At 42.6% G+C, this 20,811-nt stretch overlaps 1 long non-coding RNA gene across 1 annotated transcript in view; it reads right to left on the reverse strand.

Moving 5' to 3' along the window:
• Positions 1-20,811, reverse strand: part of LOC130680124 (uncharacterized) — a 52,579-nt gene that overhangs the window by 16,523 nt on the left and 15,245 nt on the right. The window lies entirely within an intron of this gene.

Below are 20,811 nucleotides of genomic sequence, written 5' to 3' on the forward strand. Positions count from 1 at the left end.
TTCTATGTTTTAACATTCCTGAAATCAGAATGAGTGTTGTGATCAATGGTAAAGCTTATGTAGTAAAAAGTAATGTCCTTGGCATTGACTGTGAACTTGGTGACAAGTAGTGATTTTACAGCATCTTACTATTTTGATGGACAGTGACTGTGAACGGGGATGTTGGGGGGACTTGGTGAAGGGGTGAGCCTAGTAAACATAATGTTCTTCATGTAATTGTAGATTAATGATACCAAAATTTAAAAAAATAAAAAAAATTAAAAAAAAGCAATGTCCTTGGTGGTGCCTGGCACAGTCTCAGATGCACTGATGGACCACAAGCACAAATAGAAAACTATGTCTACAAAACTATTTTGCAGCTCATAATACAAATTATAAACTCACATTACAAGTTAAAATGAATGTGACTGAGTTTTGCTGAAACTATGTTGTCAATTTACTCCTACCCCTCTCGACTCCAGGTCTCCCCCACCATGTCACTCACTGATGGTGCTCTTGCCTAAATTGTGCAGCCTGTCCGTGTCACCAAATCCAGTGGACATTTCTGCCTTCTTTCAAGTCATCACACAGCTGATGACTTCCTTTGAGAGTCTGTTTCCACAGCACCACGATCTCCTGGTGGCTCCCAGCTCTGTCACTGCCGGGTCTCCTTCGCTGATTCCTTCTCTGTCCGACCTCTCAGGGCTCCTCTCCTGTCTACACTCTCTTTCTTGACCTCACCAGTCACACAGCTCTCACTCCTGTTTCCTGAAGAGTCCAAAATTCATATCTCCCACACAGACCTCTGTGGGCTTATCTTGTCTCAGTTGTCCCATAGGCATCTCAGATTTATTCTGTGCAAATTAAATTACTGGTTTTCCTAAAAAACCTGGTCCTCCTCTATACCATGTTTCAGGAAATTGCAGTTTTCCACTGGATTCTGAAGTGGGTGGGCCATTCGGGAACCGTCTTCAACCTCTTCCCACAGCACTCCTCCCATGCTATCCACCACCAGGTCCTCAGGGCACTGCCTTCAAACCCTGCTTGCGTTTGTCTGCATTCTCTGTGCCCACGGCTGGCTGCAGGGGCACACCCGCAAACCCTTACACTGTGGCCCAAGTCAACTTGTTCAAAGCATAAGCTGTTTTCTGTTACTCCCTCCTTAAAATCCTCTAATATAATCATTGTGCCCAGATCCACACTTGCCACCTGAGGCCCAGCCAGATATGTGCATAGCTCCTCACATCTGCTCTGAGGCTGTGCCCAGCCCCTCTGGCCACAGTCAGTTCCCAGGACCCAGAAGCTCTCCCCCAGACCTCTGTGCTGGTCTTTCCCCTGCCCAGGGTGGCTGAGACTTCGCGCTTCCAGGGCCCAGTGGGTTCCGCCAGCCTGTCAGAGCCTGATGCTTGGTTACACTGGACAGCACACATCACAACATCTCACCACTGGCCCTCAGGATGGTGCATGTGGTTCTACGTTGGCTACAGCACACGCGGTGATAGCTGCCTTGGGCACCTTCGAGTCCTGCTGCTCTAGCACAGGGCCTGGTAAATAGATTCTCCAGTGCACCATTTTAATTTCCTTGTTTCTTCTATGCCTTGTTAGTTATTTTCTTAGTGGTTGTCCGAGGAATTACAGTTAATGTCTTGGTAACAATCTAGTTTGGACTATTCGCATTTTAACAGTGTACAGAAACTTGCTTCTTGCCTACAGCTCCATCCCTCCCCCTCATTTGTGCTGTTATGAATTACAATTTTATTTTTTGCATAAAATCAACAGAATTGTTCTTGCTTTATGAAGTCACCTTTTAAATCAAATAGAAAAATGTAACCACAAAAACATCATGATTCTGAGCAATCTGAATGGGTTTCTGTCTACTTCCAGCACTGTCTAATCAGCTCAGGCAATTATACCAGAATGCCAACCACTGGGTAGCTTATCAACAACATTTATATCTCATAGTTCTGGTGGCTAAAAGTCCAAGATCAAGGCAGGCAGACTTGGCGTCTGGTGAGAGCCCCCTTCCTGGCTCATAGATGGCTGTCTTTCACTGTAATGTCACGGGGTAGAAGGGGGAGGGAGCCCTCTGGGGTCTCTTTTAAAAGGGCACAGATCCCATCCCTGAGGGCTCTGCCTTCATGACCTCATCACCTCCCAGAGGACCCATCTCCTGATACCATCGCCGTGGGGGTTGGGATTTCAACATAGGAATTTTGAGGGAGACCCAAATATTCAGTCTACAGGAAGCATCTTAAAGTGAAAGTGGCAAAATGAGAAATGTCTAAAATTCCCAAGGACAGCTAGGGTTCAGGAGCTCACTGTGCCAGCTTCTCCACATACCTTCTGGCCGCCACCCCTCTCTGGAGGGAGCTGGGTCACTGGGGAGCATTCCTTTGCTTTGAAACAGATGAAGCTGGGTATGTGAAGGTGGAAGATAGTGTCCTGAGGGCAGAAGAGTCTTGCTCTGAGGAAACATGTCAGTCCAAGTTTCTCTGAAGTCTGCAAGCATATGCCTTTACCTGAGGAAGGCCAAAACAGTGTGTGGTTCGCCTGGGGTCCTCGCCCTGGGGTGGACGTGTCCAAAGGAGAAAGATGACTCCAGGGCCACTCAAAGCCAGCTCTCTGCCACCAACAGCACTCGCTGGAGGAAAGAGGTGCTTTGCATGCACAAGCCTTGAATTTGAATCAGCTTGTGTACCTGGTTCTAGCCCATGCATTTATCCTCTATTTAGTATGTATTTAAACTGACTCCACTCTATTCCTAGATATTCCTTGCATGTGTGTGGTATTTTAATCCCATTATTCCCTTTTGGCAGAATGAACCTAGTGATTGCCTGTGACAGGTAGTCTTTAAAGTCCCAAGGATCACAAGAATGGGCACAGCAGTCAAATAATCAGAGTGTCTTTAAGCAAAACGGTTACAAAATAAACAAATCCATACATCAAAGCAGTGGAAAAGACTAAATATTAAGTGAAACAACTGCATTAGGAATGAACTTCAGAAATCTTAAATTGTATTTAGCTTTCACGAGAATGAAATTATCCCCATTGGTTAAAGTAAGGCCCTCACCTAGATGCTTCACACTGTTGGCAACCTTATTTAGTTTTAATGCACAGCTACTAAATTATCCTTGGCTTCCCCTGAGTGTAGCAGAACTGCCCCTGTCATCATGAACAATTCTGAAGTAACTTTCCAGAAGTGTTCAGCGAAATAAGATCTGTTTACTACAGCTTTCCATTAAGATACCTCATAACACTTAAATAGCCCTGCCTTTGAAATGAAACAAGGTTGAATGTCTGCAATGAGAAGAATGCAGTTGTAAACAGCTCATTGGATGGTGTCTATGATGCCTGTCTATTCTGTGATTTGAAGATAAAAAAAAAAAAACCCAGTTTCTCATTTTTTTTCATGATGGAAGCCCTCATTAAACATACAAACATACATTAAGTGCTCGATTTCTTTTTGCACGATGCTAAATGCAGGAAGCCTGCCAGACCAGGTCTTAGTGTTGTTCTTATTATTTCCATTTCATAGATGGGATAACCAAATCTCTGAAGAGATAAACAACTTGCACAAGTTACTCAGTGGAGAACCAACACCCACACGTCCTGAGCGCACCAGCGCCCTCTAAAAGGCAAGGCTAACCTCAATGAACAGACGCAGCTAAGAGTCCCTGCACTGTGCGCATTTGCTAAGCAATGGTCGTGAGCCGACTCAGACGATGTGCTCTCCGTCTCCTGGGGCCCTCGAGTTGGCCTCCCAGCCCGCAACAGCCAAAACAAACCCACCGCAGGCTTTGAAAGAGTCGCCTGGATTGTGTAGAACTTGCAAAGGCACCACAGAGAGCAACCACACTAATGGGTGCTAATGGGAACGACCTTCCCCGATTCAATCCAGTCCCGGCTCTCTGGCCCAGCAGCTATTATAGTAAGGCTTTTAGAGAGATGGTAACTTTAATTTTCCCTCTGCAGTAGGCTTTCTGTAAGTGAGAAAGTGAGCTACGTGTGTTTGGAGCAAGTGAGTTCCAAGGGGTGCCTCTGAGGCGGGCTATCTCTAGAATGGCTGTTCTCCAGGTTCAAGAAGTCAGGCCTCGGGCCAGGAGGTGTGACCTGCCTGTGCCCTGCCCCCATGTCCTCAGTACTCAACTCCCTGCCTAGCCCTGCATAGGGAGGCCTCTGAACGGTCTCATTCAATAATCACTGACCATCCACACCATCCCCAAGGCTGCTGTCTCCAGCCTCATCACCCTAAACTGCCTCCAGATAGGCAGGATTTCTCAGAGGGATGGCCGACACACTTCTATTTTTTAGACTTGAGTTAGTTGCTAAGGTTTAACACTTGCACGTATATCTGCCTTTAGGCTTTCCTGGAAAACTATGAAAACTCGGAAGATTTGGCTCCACGGAGGCAGTGCTGCCCAGGAGCTGAGGACTGCTGGCCTCTTGAGATGATGCTGTGGCCCCCACTCCCCTGTTGTACCTCAGTGGGCCACCTTTGAGCATCCCAGGGCCCAAAGCTGTGATGAGGCTTCCGTCCCTGCCTTGCTGCATACGAGACCACTGACCTCTCTGTTTTGAAAACTCTTCTCTTGAAACCAAGCTCTCCACTTCCCAGCTACATCTCTCGCTCTTCTTGAGCCCTTTCAGTGGCTTTCCCCGCCTTCGCCTGTCCCTTAGAGGGACGTGTCACTAAGGGAAAACCCTATCCATGACCTTCTCTCCCCTCCTTTGTGCTCTCCCTTGGAAACTCGTATAGCTCCATGATTTGAATTAGCAATCTTCTAAAGATGATGCTTATATTCCCTTATCAGTTCAACCAAATACGGTTGCGCATAAACGCCAAGGTGAAACCAAGACACTATTACTTTTCTAAGGAGCCAAGTAAGATCTTTGTGCAAATATATGCTCAAGTCCAATGCAATTTGATAAATGCTGCGATAGTGGTGCAATACAGTAGTCTCCATGGGGGCTGGGGGGTGAGCAGCCTGTTAGTTGCACCATGAAGACTGAGTAGAGATTTACTGCAGGAAAAAATGGCAAAGGATGAATCTTAAAAGTTTGTTTCTTCTGTTTTAGGAAGGATTTCAAACTACTTGCTACACACCTCTACTGAGATATTCCACTAAGGATCATGTTAAACGCATCCAAATCTGATCTTTTGTCTTCTGAACCACCTACCACATGCACCGTCCTCCTCCAAACACCTGTTCTTCCTTTGGACTTTCTTTTGCCAGTTGCTGGCACCCCATTCCCCTGATAATCTAACCGTAGAGATAATCTCACCTCATCTTAGGTCATCCGTGACTCCTCTGTGACACCCATCCAGGTCACATTCTGAGATCCTCCCTTTAAAACCTCTTGACTCCCCACCCTCCTAGTTTAGGTCATTGATGTGTCACCTCAGCCCCCTCCTGGCCTCCCCTGCCTGCCCTGCAGCCCCAGCTGCCTGCAGCCTGGCTCTGCAAATGTAACTGTGAGTTCAGCATGTGCCAGGCCTGCTTGAAATGGTTTACATATGTTAACTTATTCAATTCTCACACCAACTAGGGAAGACTATTATTATCCACTCAGTGATGGGCCCAAGTTGACACCCCCAGTGGGCAACAGAAATGGGATTCTGGCCACACAGTCTGACCCCAGGGCCCACCCACTCACACACTGCCCTTGCACTTCCTTGTGCAAACACCGTTGTAGCTCCCAAACCTTGCCACCAGAAGACCCTCTGGTTCTGATAACCCTGAGGGATCTTGACAGCTTGGCCCTCAACCGGCAATTTCATTTTCCTCTCTGTTCCTCGGATTTCTCACCAAGCCTGTCTGCAGCACTAAGGGTTAACACCTGTGACACAGTGAAAGGGAGGGGCGCTACTGATGCAGACACCCAGCCACTTGTTAAATCTGAGGGGTTCTTTTAAAATATCTCTTGAATCCACACCCCCCTTTTTAATTCAGTGGCTGTGGGCATCTCGTGTCTCTGTACTCCCTTGCCAACTGCAGGAAAATGGTAATTGCAGCTCCCTGACATGCTGTGTCCTCTCTTCATTGACCTGGCCCTGCGTTTCCCCTGCCTGGAACATCTCCTCTGTTCATTTTGGCTGATGTGAATGCAATCATCCTCAGATGGCACAAATTGCCCCCTTTCTGATTCATTTTCTGATCTCTAGCCTGCACACTACCAGGAAAATCTCTCCCTGCGCTGTTTTACCCACTCAGTTTCTTTTCTTTTACACCCCTAAGATAGACATCCTGTTCTACTTTTTAGCAGAACTCTGCACACACTCCTAATCTCTTCCCTTTTTTGGAAAATAAACTCCTTAAAGATGAAGAGTTTATCTCAGTTTTTTCTTTCCTGGGGCTAAGCTCAGTGACTGGTATTTGGTCTATACTTAATAGCTGTGTACTGAATAAAGTGAGTAATACGAAAATGTTATGTGGGCTCAGTTATCACCTAGATCATTCATTTGATAAACTTAATGCAAAAGTTGAGTAGAAGAATGAGGCACAAGTAGAGTTAGCAGCAAAAAGGATAAAAAATATATTAAACATTTATAGTCTTATGATATAGAAGATATTAGGATAAAAATGTGTCTTCAGGCAAGATAGTTGCACATATAATAAGAGGCAATGAGGTAATGGGAATCAATATGAAATGCTATCTCACTTAAGTTTTTAGGATTAAACAGACAAGGTACACATGTAACGTATGCACACCACAGGTGAAATTGAAAACTGCATTTATGGCATATATGAAGTTCTGTGTTTGGTTAGAATTAAGTTGCAGAAAATAACTTTTGGGGATGAATCTGAGCTGCCGTAAATCCTTTGTGAAAGGTAAATGCACATAAACACAACCATAACTGAAGAAAGGTTTGTCTGAGAACTTAGGAGACTTAGAGGCTAGTGGGGGAGGTGGAGACTGGTCAGGTCCCCAGAGTGGCTCCAGTGAAGGCTCGATAGTGAGGAGGAGGAAGGGAGGCGGGCAGGTTGAGCAAGTTTGCCCGGAGTCAGCCAGCCGGGACAGCGGAATTCAGGTGCAGATAAGAGAAGTGAGCCACTGCCGGTGAGGCAAGCATCGACTTTGAAGCTGAAAGGTGGCTCTTGGAAGTGGTCCAGGCGGCAGTGAGGTCACTGAGGCCTATCAAGGTTACCCAAGGCTATCTCTGATTATCACAGAAGAGCAGGGAATGAGGGAAAATTTGTCTACTCTTCTACTTGAGTCGTCATACTCAGTCCTATGCTGATACAAGTCGAAAGGAAACAGATAATCGATTCTCCAGCAGCCAGCTGTCTCTGTGACAGGGCAGAAAGCTCAGACTTGCAAGGATCATTCTATCATTTGTAAAACTGGAGTGCATTTTAAAGTGAACTGTGTGGGGGGTGGGCAGGGGGAGTTGCTTCTCTGATAGGCATTCCTGCAGTGTTCTCCGAAGCCAGGGAGGACCAGGGCATGGAGGGTCACTTGCTCAGATTTGAATAGTAGAGCCTCTAACCTAGGATTGAATTTGCATTTATACCTCAGTATATGAAGAGAAACACATTGGGGACCCAAGACTTGGGTCTGAATTCTGGAACTATCCTTTAGGAGCTGTCTTACCAAAGTTTGTGAAATGCAGCACAGTGCCTGGCACAGGGAATAAGAATTAAAATAAATCAGAGTCTAGCTTATTCTTTTTGCCCTGGTGCTTACAAATCATTAGACATCCCCCACACCCTTTCTTAGGTGGCAAAATGAGAAAATAAAGAAATAAATTGAGGCACAGAAGAGTCAAGGAATTTGAAAGAGATCATAAAGGAAATAATCAAACAGATTTTAAACTATTCAAAATTTTTATCATCACTTTAAATTACAAAGTGCTTTTCATTTTGAACCAGTTTTGTTTATTCTCCACAAAACGTCCCATAGTTCAATATTTGTGTCACTAAATAATAACAATAGTAAGTTGCTTTGGACCAATCTTGATTGTTCATGATGTCATCCTTGATTGGAAGCAGAGAGTAAAGTGGAGAAAGGGATACAGAAGCTTAGCAGACAGGGTCTGTTGGATCTGGGAACTGTGACTTAATCCCAAACCCTACCAGGTGGGGTGAGAAGGAGGATGTGGAGCTTATGGGGTCACATCACAAATACAGTGCCTCTCTTGGGAATGGCTAATGGTCTTGTGCAGGTCTGGGGTTAACTTCAAGGAGCTAAAGAGAGCAGAGGAAATGAGATGAGAGACAACGAATTATGAAATTTGCCATCACGGCTAAAATGAATGAACTCTCTGGCTAACCAAGTGTGTGGAATTAGCAAGGTGGTTGGGTGGGAACAGGGCAAGGCATTATGGAAGTAGCATAAATTGGTGTTAATTAAGGAGCTCAACCATTGCTTCTTCCAAGGCGATGTCCCTGTGTACCATGAGTTTCTAACATGAGGTATCCTATTATTTTTCTGTGAACATTTTCTACAGTATGGTTTTTGCACCACCTACTGGCAAAGAACAGTGATCCTGCCTCTCACTGAAGGACAGGCATGTATTTCAGCTGCTGGGGAGCAAGGCACTGGGGAGATCGAAATCGACTTTGTTTATTGGAAACATGTAGCTACTACCGCTAAATGGCATCCAATTCCTTGTCACTACCTTGTTAACACGTCTTGAACTGTGCCAGGTAACATGCGCAGGTGTTTTCTTTCTGAAAGTGTCTTGATAATATGAGAAGATTATTCTGGATTAAGGTGTACTGGGAAAGGGAATATTATGTTCAGTGATGAAGAGAGTCCGTCGAGTTCACCTGTCTAACTTACAGACTAATCTTTTTTTGGAAAGTACTTCTAGGCTGCCCCCATTAAAAAATGCCACAGTAACATTATTTATATTTTTGTTTGTATATTGCCAAGGAGCCATTTAGATTTCTGCGACTGAGCAACACTTCTGCAACAATCATGTTCTACCTTGAGCGTCTGAAGTCGCTTTGCTCGGTGACGTTTTGGAGAACTTACTGAGACATTGTCATTGTGCTCCTTTTGCCACTTTGGAAGGAATTTGGCTTTTTTCCTCCTTTTTTTCTGTGGGGATGAAAGTCTAAGCTAAATTGATAAAAAGTCAAACAGCACCCATAGCTCTTTCTGATTCAACCCAGCCCCACGGGCTGGGGACCCGATGTGCAAAGGCAGCGGCAGAGCCCCTGGAACTCAGAGCAGGGACGCAAACCTTGGCTTACAGGAGGGAGTGGATGTGGTGGGACCCACAAACTTCTCTCTAAAAGAAGAACCATTCCATCCCCGGTTCAGTTGCACTGAATAATTACAACACATTGATTCTCTGAACACATTTTTATGGACTTCTTTTGATTTTCAATAAATATCTCAGACCTCTTTCCATCCTCATTCTATGGTCTTTCTCATCCATTCCATTAATTTTACTCCATTTCATCCATGCAACATTTATTGGATAGGTACCACGTAAAGGCTCTTTACTGGAAAGACACTGGCGGAGACACAAATAGGAAGATGTGGTTCACATCCTCAGAGAACCTAGCACTTACATGGGGATAGAAGACATGTACCCAAATCTCCTCCGTACAATTACCTCATTCACCTTCAAGGAACACGTAAAAAAAATGTGGAAATGCTGAGAAGAGGCAGATCAACTTGGCTGACTGAATTAGAGGAGGGCATAGAAAAAGGACAGTGCAGAAATACTGAAAAGGAAATCTCTACCTTGAATCCTCATGCTTTTAACTGACTTCCATTTATCTGTATTTTTTTTTCTAATGAAAGTATCTTTTCCAGACTTAAATTTTTTATCTGTTCATGTCCCTGTTTCCTTTTTCTGAAATACAGGCACAATGCCTTAGTACAGGGACAAAAGAGGGTGGGCATTTAATAGACTGTTAAAGTCTCTTTTGATAAGTACAAAATATTTGGTAGCCTTTTGAAAAGAACAGCTTGATGTTTTTAATCATCAGGAGCTGGAGCTGTTAATGGTAAGTGTTGTCTGGAAGGTTGCCTCCACTGGAAGTAAACTATAAAGCTCTGTTTGTTATTTTAAAGTGGCATCTGGAAATACACTTTTGATCTAATACTGAAGTCCTCTTGAATTGCCTAAGCTGTTTCACATGGAACCAAATGCACAGAATGTGTCTTGGGAGGCTTTTCAAAGACTGAGGAATTGAATTCATGTTCGGTGGCAACATCAATGCCTTCTAGGCTCTCATAACCCTTTTGTATTCCAAATAAATCCATGAAACAGATGTGACTGAAGGATACTGAAGGCAGGCCAACGTGAAGTGAACTGGCCATGTTAGAAGCACAGGCGGCTTTCTTTAGAAATGATGCTTTGGTTTGTAGCTTTAGATCTTGTTTAGAGCAATTACAATTTCATCCTAAGTAAATGACGTCACCCTTCATCCCTTTAAAACAAAGGAACTAATATAAACGGTAAGAATATTTTAAAATAGCTTATGCAAATCTGAACAATGCAAGGTAATGGAAAGTCTCAATAGCTTTCTGACATAATTGCAAAGGACATATTTTTTCTGACATAATTGCAAGGGATGTATTTTTTCTCAAAATATATTTTATACTTCTAGTCAGAAATTCTCTGATCAAATAAAATCTTAAATGATTTTAAATGAATGAGAATATTGTTTAAGGGAACACATAAGAGGATTTACTTTTTCAAAATATTTACATTCCAAATAACTCTTATCATTAAAGAAAAATATATGGCCAATTAATTGATAAGGGCTAGTTAGCATAAGAAGTAAGGTTATGAAATTGGGTGATCTGTTATAAATGCTTAAAGAAAGCAATCATATCCCTGCCTAAAAGTTGTATTTTGAGGTATAGTTTGGTTTCAGTAAAATGGCTCTCCATCTGCCATTCTACATGCATTTCTTACCTAACAAATGATTGGCTGATCCTTTCATTTTAGATACAGAATTGTCATTCATCTTTTCTCTTGAGAAAGGTTTCAACTAGTTGGCTTCCAGAAACATCTTCTTGCTCTGTCATTCTTACTTGCTGAAGAAAACTTGCAAATTGGGCACATAAGAAAATCAGACAGGCTTTTGCTCTGTTCCATTAACGGGAGCCATAAAATTCAGCAGTGAATTGCTTTTTCTATCAGATGTGATCCCTCCTATGCTGCTCCTTCAGAATAATCCATCACCTGGGAGCTGGGCACAGTTCCCTGCTCAGACGCCCTGGAGCACTTGTGCCTGTTGGAGCCCGCCCACCCTACCCCTGTTGTGGCAGTGGCAGGGTTCCGCCTTCAGCCTGCCGAGGGCCTCTGGCCATAATGCTCAATTACAAAGGTATGTGCTCCCTGTTTAGCCAACTGAGATTTGTGATACCAGAATTTAAGGCTTTGATTATAAACATTTGACTTCTGGTATTTGTTATTTAAACTATAAAAATTTGCTTCAGAAAAAATGGTAGCGTGTGGTCCCTATAACAGAGTAACTGTATTTACAACTTTTTATTAGGAAAAAAAACAGTCATCTGACATTATTTAAACTTAAGACTATTTGCTTTTAAACTTTAAACAATATAATTTATTTCAGTGCAAACTTCAAGCACCTTACTGAAGGCTGTGTTATTCTCACTGCTGTTATGATAGCTCAAGTAGGCATTTTGCTTTCTTTCTCCAGGCCTGGTGTAAGGCCAACCAGAAACATTAACTATACAAATTACCACAGAAAAATAGAGACAGTAAGAAAGCTGATCATTAGTAAAGATACTTTTGTAATAGCCTCCATAGCTTGAAAAAAATAAAATAACTTTTCAGAAAGTACCAAGCCTTCATTTTCCATATAGACACTATTATATATTTCCTGAATCGATAAAGCTCAAGAAAAAGTATCAATCTCTTAAGTACTGATGCATACATACCAAAGCTCATGGTAACTTCAGAGAGCTAATATCATGGAGGTTTAATTATTTGCATTGACTAGGTTGATCAAATTACTAAATGATTCATCTCTATTTCTCTTTGTACTGTGTGGGCCGTGTACATTGCTTTTCAAAGATCCTGTTGTGAGAATGTATGAGATCTTGCCAGAATACAACCCTGATGTGGAAAGTGGTAACTGTTTAGGAGACGCCACTTCTCTATCCCTGTTGTGTGATCTAATTAACAGCAGGATGGCTGGTTACCCAAGTGCTGTGGACATGGTACTAATAAAACCCAGGTCATGGGTTTGATCGGTATGGGAACCCTGGCAAAGGATCAGGTCCCTGGCCCAGCCGGTTGCTACCAATGCATGTGTAGGATGCAGAAGGCAAGGGAGGCAATGGGAACCACGAATCTATAGCTGAGAGAGCGTTAGCCACACGGACAATGCATGCAGGCTAATGGCAGGCCTTTGGTGTGCTGTGCTTCTACTTAGGATGTAAAACCTGCACAAGTACATTGCTCCCACCCTAGCAATGACAAAAAGCTGGCTAGCCTACAGAATCACAACTATTCCGGAGCCCATCAGAGAACTGAGATCTCAAGGCTACTGAGTGAGTAGAATTCCAGAGAGGGAGCAGCCCTTGTAAGACAGCCCAGATCCATGAACTGCTGGCCCTTTGGCAGTGCACGAGGCAGAGGCACTGCCACGCAGACCAGTAAGGAGAGATCGGTTAGAATGTTAACGAATGCTAAAGACCAAGTGTGGGTGAGCATGTGTGTTGGGAATAGCTGGGAGCCCAGATATAAAGGGAGTTCTCACTCACAGGCTGGTCATGTGGGAGAGTGGTTAGGTCTGGGGACTGTGGGGACCCCCTGTAGTGGTGGGGTAGCAGAGGGGAGCAGCTGCCTCTGGGGACTGACATGAAGCCCACCCATGAACCTTTCCTTTAGCCAAGCAAAAGCCTTAGGAGTTACGGGAGGGGAGCAACTCTGTACCCAGGGCTTAGGCAAGACCCTTTGCTTCTGGAGGGGTAAAAGCAAACCCTGGCTGCCTTGGTTGGGGAACAGAAAATTCTCCTGCCCTGGGACATAAACAACACTCTGTGGCCTCTTGGTGAGAGGAAGAAACTAAGTTTCCCTGCCCCTCGAGGAAAAACAGGAAGCCTTTTTGAAATTATGGGTCATCAGTGTAATCCACGTTTCCACGTCTCCATGCTTTCCCTTACTTAATAATTATTGTCTTTCTAAATATTAGATAGTTTAGAATAAAATATAGTTAAACAATAAGTTGAATAGATCCTCAGAAAAGAAAATACCCTGCCTGGAAGGCCTCATCTGGTTACTGTGATTGAACATGGTACAAGCTCACTTTCCACATTTTCAGCTTCCCAGGATCAACCAGTCAGGAAGCAGACGATCTTCCTTCTGATACACTGTGAGATCAAAAGCAGCCTTACGTCATCATCTCGCTTCATCTGATCACGTCAGCATTTCTCATCTCCCATCATCACAAGGGTGAGTACAGTACGACAAGATATTTTGAGAAACAGACCACGTTCACATACAGTCTATTGTTATAAATGTTCTAAATTGTTGTTAATCTCTTATTGAACCTAATTTATAAATTAAACTTTATTACAGATATGCATATACAGGAAAAACAGTATAGATCTTCCTTGACTTATGATGGAGTTATGTCCTGATAAGTTAAAAATGATCTAAGTGGAAAGTGCATTTAATACACCTAACCTACCGAACATCATAGCTTAGCCTAACCTGCCTTAAACGTGCTCAGAACATTTACATTAGTCTACACTTGGACAAAACCATCTAACACAAAGCCTATTTTATAATAATGTTGAATATTTCATATAATACATTGAAATCATTGAATTGAATACTGTCCTGAAAGTGAAAGGCAGAATGGTGTGCGGGTGCAGAACGGCTGTCGGGGCGTCAGTTGTTTACTCTGATTATTATGCGGCTGGCTGGGAGCTTGGCTGCGCTGCCCGGCATCTGAGGGAGGATCAGACCACATAGCACCAGCCCAGGAAAAGATCCAAACTCAAAACCTGAGGCATGGTTTCCACTGAATGCATATTTCACTTTTGCACGACCCAAGTCAAAAATAGTAATTCTGTGTGTATGTAGTTCAGTACTCTGAAGTTTTAGGCATCCATCAAGGGCCTCGGAAAATATCCCCTGTGGATGACGGGGACTAACACATTGGTTCTGATTCGGCAGCTAAGGCAAAAGGATTTGCTTAGTGGGTTAAATAATTCTAATGTTGGAAGCTCATAAATTCCTTAAAAGAGATGTTTTCTTGGTGGCAAATTCTAAGGGGATCATGTTAGACTTCACACAAGGGGCCTTGGATGCTAAAATAGTTGTTTTTTTTACTCATTCATTGTCCATGAGGCTAGTCCTATGCCAGATGTGAGGATAAAAAGACATAGTTCCCGCTCTTTAAAAACTTTTTAATGGTATCTTTAAGAGAATCAATATGTTTTGGTTGCCAAGGGAGTAGCAGTGACCTCTTGTTAGCAATGCTGAGAAATTTGGTCAGTGTTCTTGCTGGAACAGAAGTCCAAACTATCCCGATTCAAAGTGGGCTCTGAAGGGCAGCTGCAGGCAGAGCTGGGATTTTCCTCAAGGTTAAACCCTGAATTCAGCCACATATCATTTGTGACATAGAATTCCTGCCATGGTGCATGGCAAAGATAGTCTTCAGCTAGAAACTGTCCTTTGTCCATGCGCCGGTCGTTTATGTAGGCCAGGAAGCCCTTAGCAGTCCCCTGGGGGACTCTGTGCTTCTGCACTCCAGGCTGCCTGATAGGATGAATCAGCTGGAAACGTTTCTGTATAAATTGGGTTATTGACATAATGTATGTGTCTTCATAATATATGAAGACGGCACTTCAGAAGTCATTGAATTCTGCAGTTCATGTTGGAGGAAGATTTTTAAAACAGTGCAAATTAAAGTCAATATTTTGGTTAGAAATAAAATAAAAACGTCTGTATTTTGGTAAGAATGAAACAGAACCGTGAGGTGCCCGGATGCCCTCTCACAGCCGCTGAAGCGCACTGGCCTCCTGGCGGTGGACGAGCACTTTGGGACATTGGATCTGCCTCTCCCTCTGCCTCCCCCCGTCCTTTAGTACTTCTGAAGGCCTCCGACAGAGGAGCTGCCGTGACTGGGCTCATATTGTCCACTCCGTGGGCTCCATGTGCAGGGATGTCGAAAGGTCCTCCCTCACTCCCTCCTCACAAACCATTTCCAACCTTGAGAAACAGTCTTGCTTAGCAAATTCTCTTTAAATCGGCACTGCAGAGAATCATGAGCATTCAGTATCCTAGGAAGAAAAAGACTTATAACTGAATATGTATCCCGGCACAAATTATCTCTAGCTAGAACCATTCTGAATCAGTTAACTGTCTAAAGAAGTGTAGGACTTGTCACTATTATGTGTTAAGGGCCTTGAGACCCATCAAGAAGAAAGGCATAATAAATGTGTTTGAGCGTATACTCGCCATTCACCAACATACGAACTTATTATCCATCTTAATACTTAATTTTTTCCACAGAAGCTCATATTGTCCAAATAACGGCCTCCTACTGGAGCTTTGAAAGGGAGGTTTTGTGTGTTTTTTTGCGTTAATCAAAACCTGTTATCACTTCTGAGAGTGAAACTTCCCACGGGCCAACAATATGACATTTATTGTGAAAGCAGATGATTATCTAGAGAGCTTCTGGAATGTCTCCCAGGGTGATTTTATCAGCAATCTAGTCATCAATAACTCATTTTGCCTATTTTTAGTTCAAGGAAAATTTCATAAATTTTATGTGAGCTTTTATTTATGCAACTTCTGATCAGTGAGCTCATATGGCAGTTGCTTTTGCTTCCTGGAGGATGAGCTGGTTTTAATTCAGTAAAGTAAATGGAAGAATCCAGATGTTCAGTGTGCATGAAAGGTTTACATGATTTTTTGCAATATTAATTTTCCCAAGATGGCCTGTACTTCAGTTAAGTTGGGACTCAAGCTAGTGTCTTAAAAACTTTGCTTTAGATAGTATAGAACATATCAATAGACCAAATTGATATTTAATCTTTAAAGTGTTAGTTATAATTTTGAAATCCCCCAAATTTAACATTGTTACGTTATGATGAGTTAAGCTTCAGACTTTATTCAGTTTTTGACATCTTTTCATCAATGTCCTTTTCGCCCTGTGATCACATTCACATCCTAACACCACATTGTCATGTCTCCTTGCTTTCTCTGCTCTGTGACAATTTCTCAGTCTTTCCTTATTTTTCACAATCTTGGAAGTTTTGAGGAGTACTGCTCAGGTACTTTGCAGAATGTCTCTTTATTTGGGCTTTTCTGATGACCTTCTCATGAATGGGGTTATGGGTTTCTGAAAAGAATATCACAGAGGCAAGGTGTCCTGTGAGGTGCACATGGCATCTATACGCCATCTCTGGTGATGCTAACCTTCATCACCTGATTCAGGTGGCGTCAGATTTCTCCACTGTAAAGCTGTTAATTTTCTTTCCATTCCTTTATTCTTTGAAGGCAAGTCATTGAGCCCAGCGCACTCTCAAAGGAGGGCAGTTAGACTCCACCTCATGCCAAAATTATGGCAAATACATAGAATCAAACAAAAAAAACTTCACCTCATAATCTGTTGATGTGCTATTATAAAATTTGAATGGAAAATTTATACCAACTAATAAAAAATAGGCCTTCATAAGAAGTCATGCCAAATAAATTCAGGCTAAATCAGAAGCTAGAGAATAAAGTGGTTTACAATTCAGCTGTAGCTGTAATATCTCAGATGGGAATATTTAGGCATGTGTGTTAGGCTTCCAGTCCAATCAAATGTATCTGTGGTACACGTCAAGGTCATTGTCAAGTGCAATTCACAGGGTTACATGCAGAGCAGATATCAGTGATTAAATGTTTGCCCTACCACACAGATGGGCGACTTAGACAAAATTGTGTCTGGTAATAACCTTTGGAAAGATCCCAATTTGGATTTTTCTAGGTAGTGAAAGGGCAAAAGCTTCCCTTGAGCCCACAGGGTATTGATTGCTTTCAGCTCAACATAGTCCACATTCCAAATGGCATATTTTGGGAAGGCTTATTCTGAACCCCTTCACTGCCAGCACAGAAACTTATTTCAGGCCGCAGTCATGTGGATGTAAGATAATTTGGTTCTTCTTTGAATGATATACTATTTTGTGTGGATTTGCTGCCAATGATTTTTGATTGTTTTCATAGATCCTTCATGTCCCCCCACCCCAATTTTAAAATAATTTTATAGAAGTGATAACTAACAACAAAATTCTCAAACTCACATCCTCAAAACCACCTCAGTTTTCCTCACCTTTCTCAACCTGGTGAAGCCTTAATGATGAAGAGAGTGAAATGACTTCATGGTGAATGTTAGAGAGATAACAGAAAGGTCTAAGGTCAGAGGTAACAGAAAGGTCTAAGGTCATTTTATTAAATTGTGCCCTCTCTAGTCGACAAAATTGTCTTATTATGTGGACAGTGACTGCAATGGGGTATGTGGGGGGCACTTGATAATATGAGTGAATGTAGTAACCACAATGTTGCTCATGTGAAACCTTCATAAGATTGTATATCAATGATTCCTTAATAAAAATAAAAAGCACTTAAAAAAAACCAGTCTCATCTTGTCAAGTGCTGGCAGGGGTTTAAAGCAGCTCTTATTTTATATTCTGATTAACTTAAACCAGCGTCTGTGTGGGGATTGAAGAGGGCACTATAGCGTTTGAGGTATAATGGAGGGTCAGGGCAAGAAAGACAGATGACAGGGGAAGACGTGGATTTTGAACAGGCAGAACAAAGTGCTATCTGTGAAATCAGAGAAATGTTTTTCAAGTTTGGAATGTTGAGTGGAATGAATTTGCTCTAATCTGAGCAAGTACACTCAACCAGCTTTACAGTTAATGCTTGGAAATCACCATGTGTCCATGATTTACTTATAGTACAGAATTTTTTTTTTTTTGATGAGTAGTCCTGAAATTCAGCCTGAGCAAACTAGAATCTACTAATATGCAAAAATTAATTGCACATATCATGAAGGATATATGGCCTGCAGATCGCCATATGTGGAGCCATGAGTGGTCCCGAAATTCAGTGTGAGCAAACTAGAATCTACTAATATCATGATATTGCACATATCATGAAGGATATATGGCCTGCAGATGGCCATATGTGGAGTTATGAAGTTCAGTCGTCTTGCTAGTGGAAGCAGAACATGGCAGTGAGAGCTTTGCACTGCCCACCACTTCTGGTGGATGGCATGGCAGGTATTGATTGGTTATTTAAGTTAGATAACAATCAGATTATAGATGTAGACAATAGAAAAGAAAATTCAAATAGGTAGAACCTAGAACAAACCTTATAATAAGGGAAAGGCAAATCAACTGCCAACAAAATCTTCAGTTTTTACAAGGATGGTGTTAAATTGCCTGCAAACCTTCCATAACCAGAAGATGTGCTGAGCTAATTTATAATGCATGCCAAGCAAACATCCAAACAGTTAATATAATCTAGGAATTTATATGGTTACCCTTTGCCAAGAAACCAAACTGCTCCGAGAGCTAGCGGTTTAAAAGACCAACTATTTATTTAGCTCATGTTTATATGGGTTTAAATCTGGACTGGGTTCATTTACATGGGGGCTGATCTGTGATCACCTAGCTCCCTCAGGTGTTCCGCATCAGTCTGGAGCCAGCTACCGGGACATCAGGAAGGCAGGTGGCCTAGGGAGGCCTCAGCTGGGATGGCCTGTTGCATGTGGCTTCTCAACCTCTAGCAGGCTAGCATGGGCTTACTCACAGGACAGCAGATAGTCTAACATAAATTGAAGCGTGCAAAATCTCTCTGCAGTCCAGACCCAGAATTCACACATCCTCACTTTTGCTACATCAGAAAAGGCAAACAGTGAAGATAAAATGGGATCTTTTATCATTCTTGGTCTCAAAAATACCTGCCTGTGTAAATTAATAATGAAACATCACGAGGTCGTAGGTGAGTCTGGCATATGCATGGAAGTGAGTGATGGCAGCACCCAGAGAGAGAGGCGGGGAGAACTGGGAGGAATGCAGTGCGCTAAGGTACCGTGCGGAGCGCACACGGAACTGCACGCTTCCTTCCAGCACTTCCTGCCCTGCCAGCAGGACGAGGCGCAGCCTGTGGTGCGGCCCACGCGGCTCACGATTTAGCTCCCTGCCCGCTGCTGTGGCCTCAGCCACGTGCAGCCTGTGCTTTACTCGTAGAAATAATCTCTAAACAGAACAAACAGTTCAGTACCTTTATTCATGCTTAGTTTGCAAAGCATGTCCCCCACTTGCCAGCCTCTGTCACAAACGGCTTTCCTCTGTTTTAAAAGCTACTTTCAAAGGACTTACGCTTTTAAAACAAACCTCACACAGCACCGCCAGGCAACATCAGTCTTTCCCTCCCCAATCACATGAGGCAGTGGAGGTTCCTGACCTTAAAGCAAAGGAGGAATAGTCCTAAAATCGCTTGAAAATTGCTTACGGAAGGATGTTGGGAAATTTTTCTCAATGAGATAAGAAATCAGAGAAAGAGAGGCGACATTAGGAAAGGAAGACACTCAATTTTGTTTGGAGAGAGCCTGTTACACTTTCAAACGAAGAGGGCCAGCACTGGGCAATTACAGAATGTTAACAGTTGGCCGGTCATTACACTGAGTTGATATTAGAAATGTGCTGTAGATAAGAACTTCAGGGCTAGAAATAAAGAGAAATGCAGGATGTATGAGGAAAAACCCATAGGTATTTTCTATAAACTCAAGAGAAAGAAAACAAGGAAGAGGCAGGCAAGGAGAGACTAATAAAAGCCAAAAATCATCTTGTCACAGAAAACGTTTCCAAGAAAGGTAGTGGTGTGAATAGTGGACAGAGATTTAGAGGAGCGGCCGAGAGGAAACCTTCAGCAGGAAGATGAGACATAAATGGTCCCACCTGCATGGGTCCTTGTCTTTGGCGGCCCACAGTTCCCACACTCTATACCAATTCTCACCAATCCATGTGGTTATAAGTAACACTTACTCCACCTCTCAGTTCACCCCTAAAAGTGTGACCCTGGCCGCAGTTGAGAAACAAGAACGCACACAACCAGTTGAGCTGGTGGGATTCCTCCTCGTGCTGCTGCAGGAACGCTCAGAAATGGGGCTTCTCTGATCGCTGGCGTATGAAAGTTGCAAAGGTGTTGTTAATTGTGATGTCAGGGGTCATCTTGAGAGCTAACACATTTAACCTTGCTGGACCCTTCAGCTTTGCAGTTTCTCTGTTTCTTGTTTTTTTATATTTTAACAGATTTATTGGGGTATAACTGACATACAATAAACTATTCTTAAAGTTCTGATGTACATAAACATTGTGAAACCTTCATCACTATCAGTGTAATGAACTTACATAATTATAACAAGGATATTCTTTTTTTTTTTGAGAGGGCATCTCTCATATTTATTGATCAAATGGTTGTTAACAACAATAACATTCTGTATAGGGGACTCAATACACAGTCATTAATCAACCCCAAGCCTATATCTCAACAGTCTCCAATCTTCTGAAGCATAACAAACAAGGTCTTACATAGTGAATAAGTTCTTACATGGTGAACAGTGCAAGGGCAGTCATATCACAGAAACTTTCAGTTTTGATCATGCATCATGAACTATAAACAATCGTCAGATATGATTATTCATTTGATCTTTATACTTGATTTATATGTGAATCCCACATTTCTCCCTTATTATTATTATTATTTTTAAATAAAATGCTGAAGTGGTAGGTAGATGCAAGATAAAGGTAGAAAACATAATTTAGTGCTGTAAGAGGTGTTTCTTGTTTTTTAAGGAGCATATAGCTAGGGTCACTTGTAACTGAAGT

The sequence above is a fragment of the Manis pentadactyla genome, chromosome 2, assembly GCF_030020395.1.
Source record: "Manis pentadactyla isolate mManPen7 chromosome 2, mManPen7.hap1, whole genome shotgun sequence".
NCBI lineage: Eukaryota > Metazoa > Chordata > Mammalia > Pholidota > Manidae > Manis > Manis pentadactyla.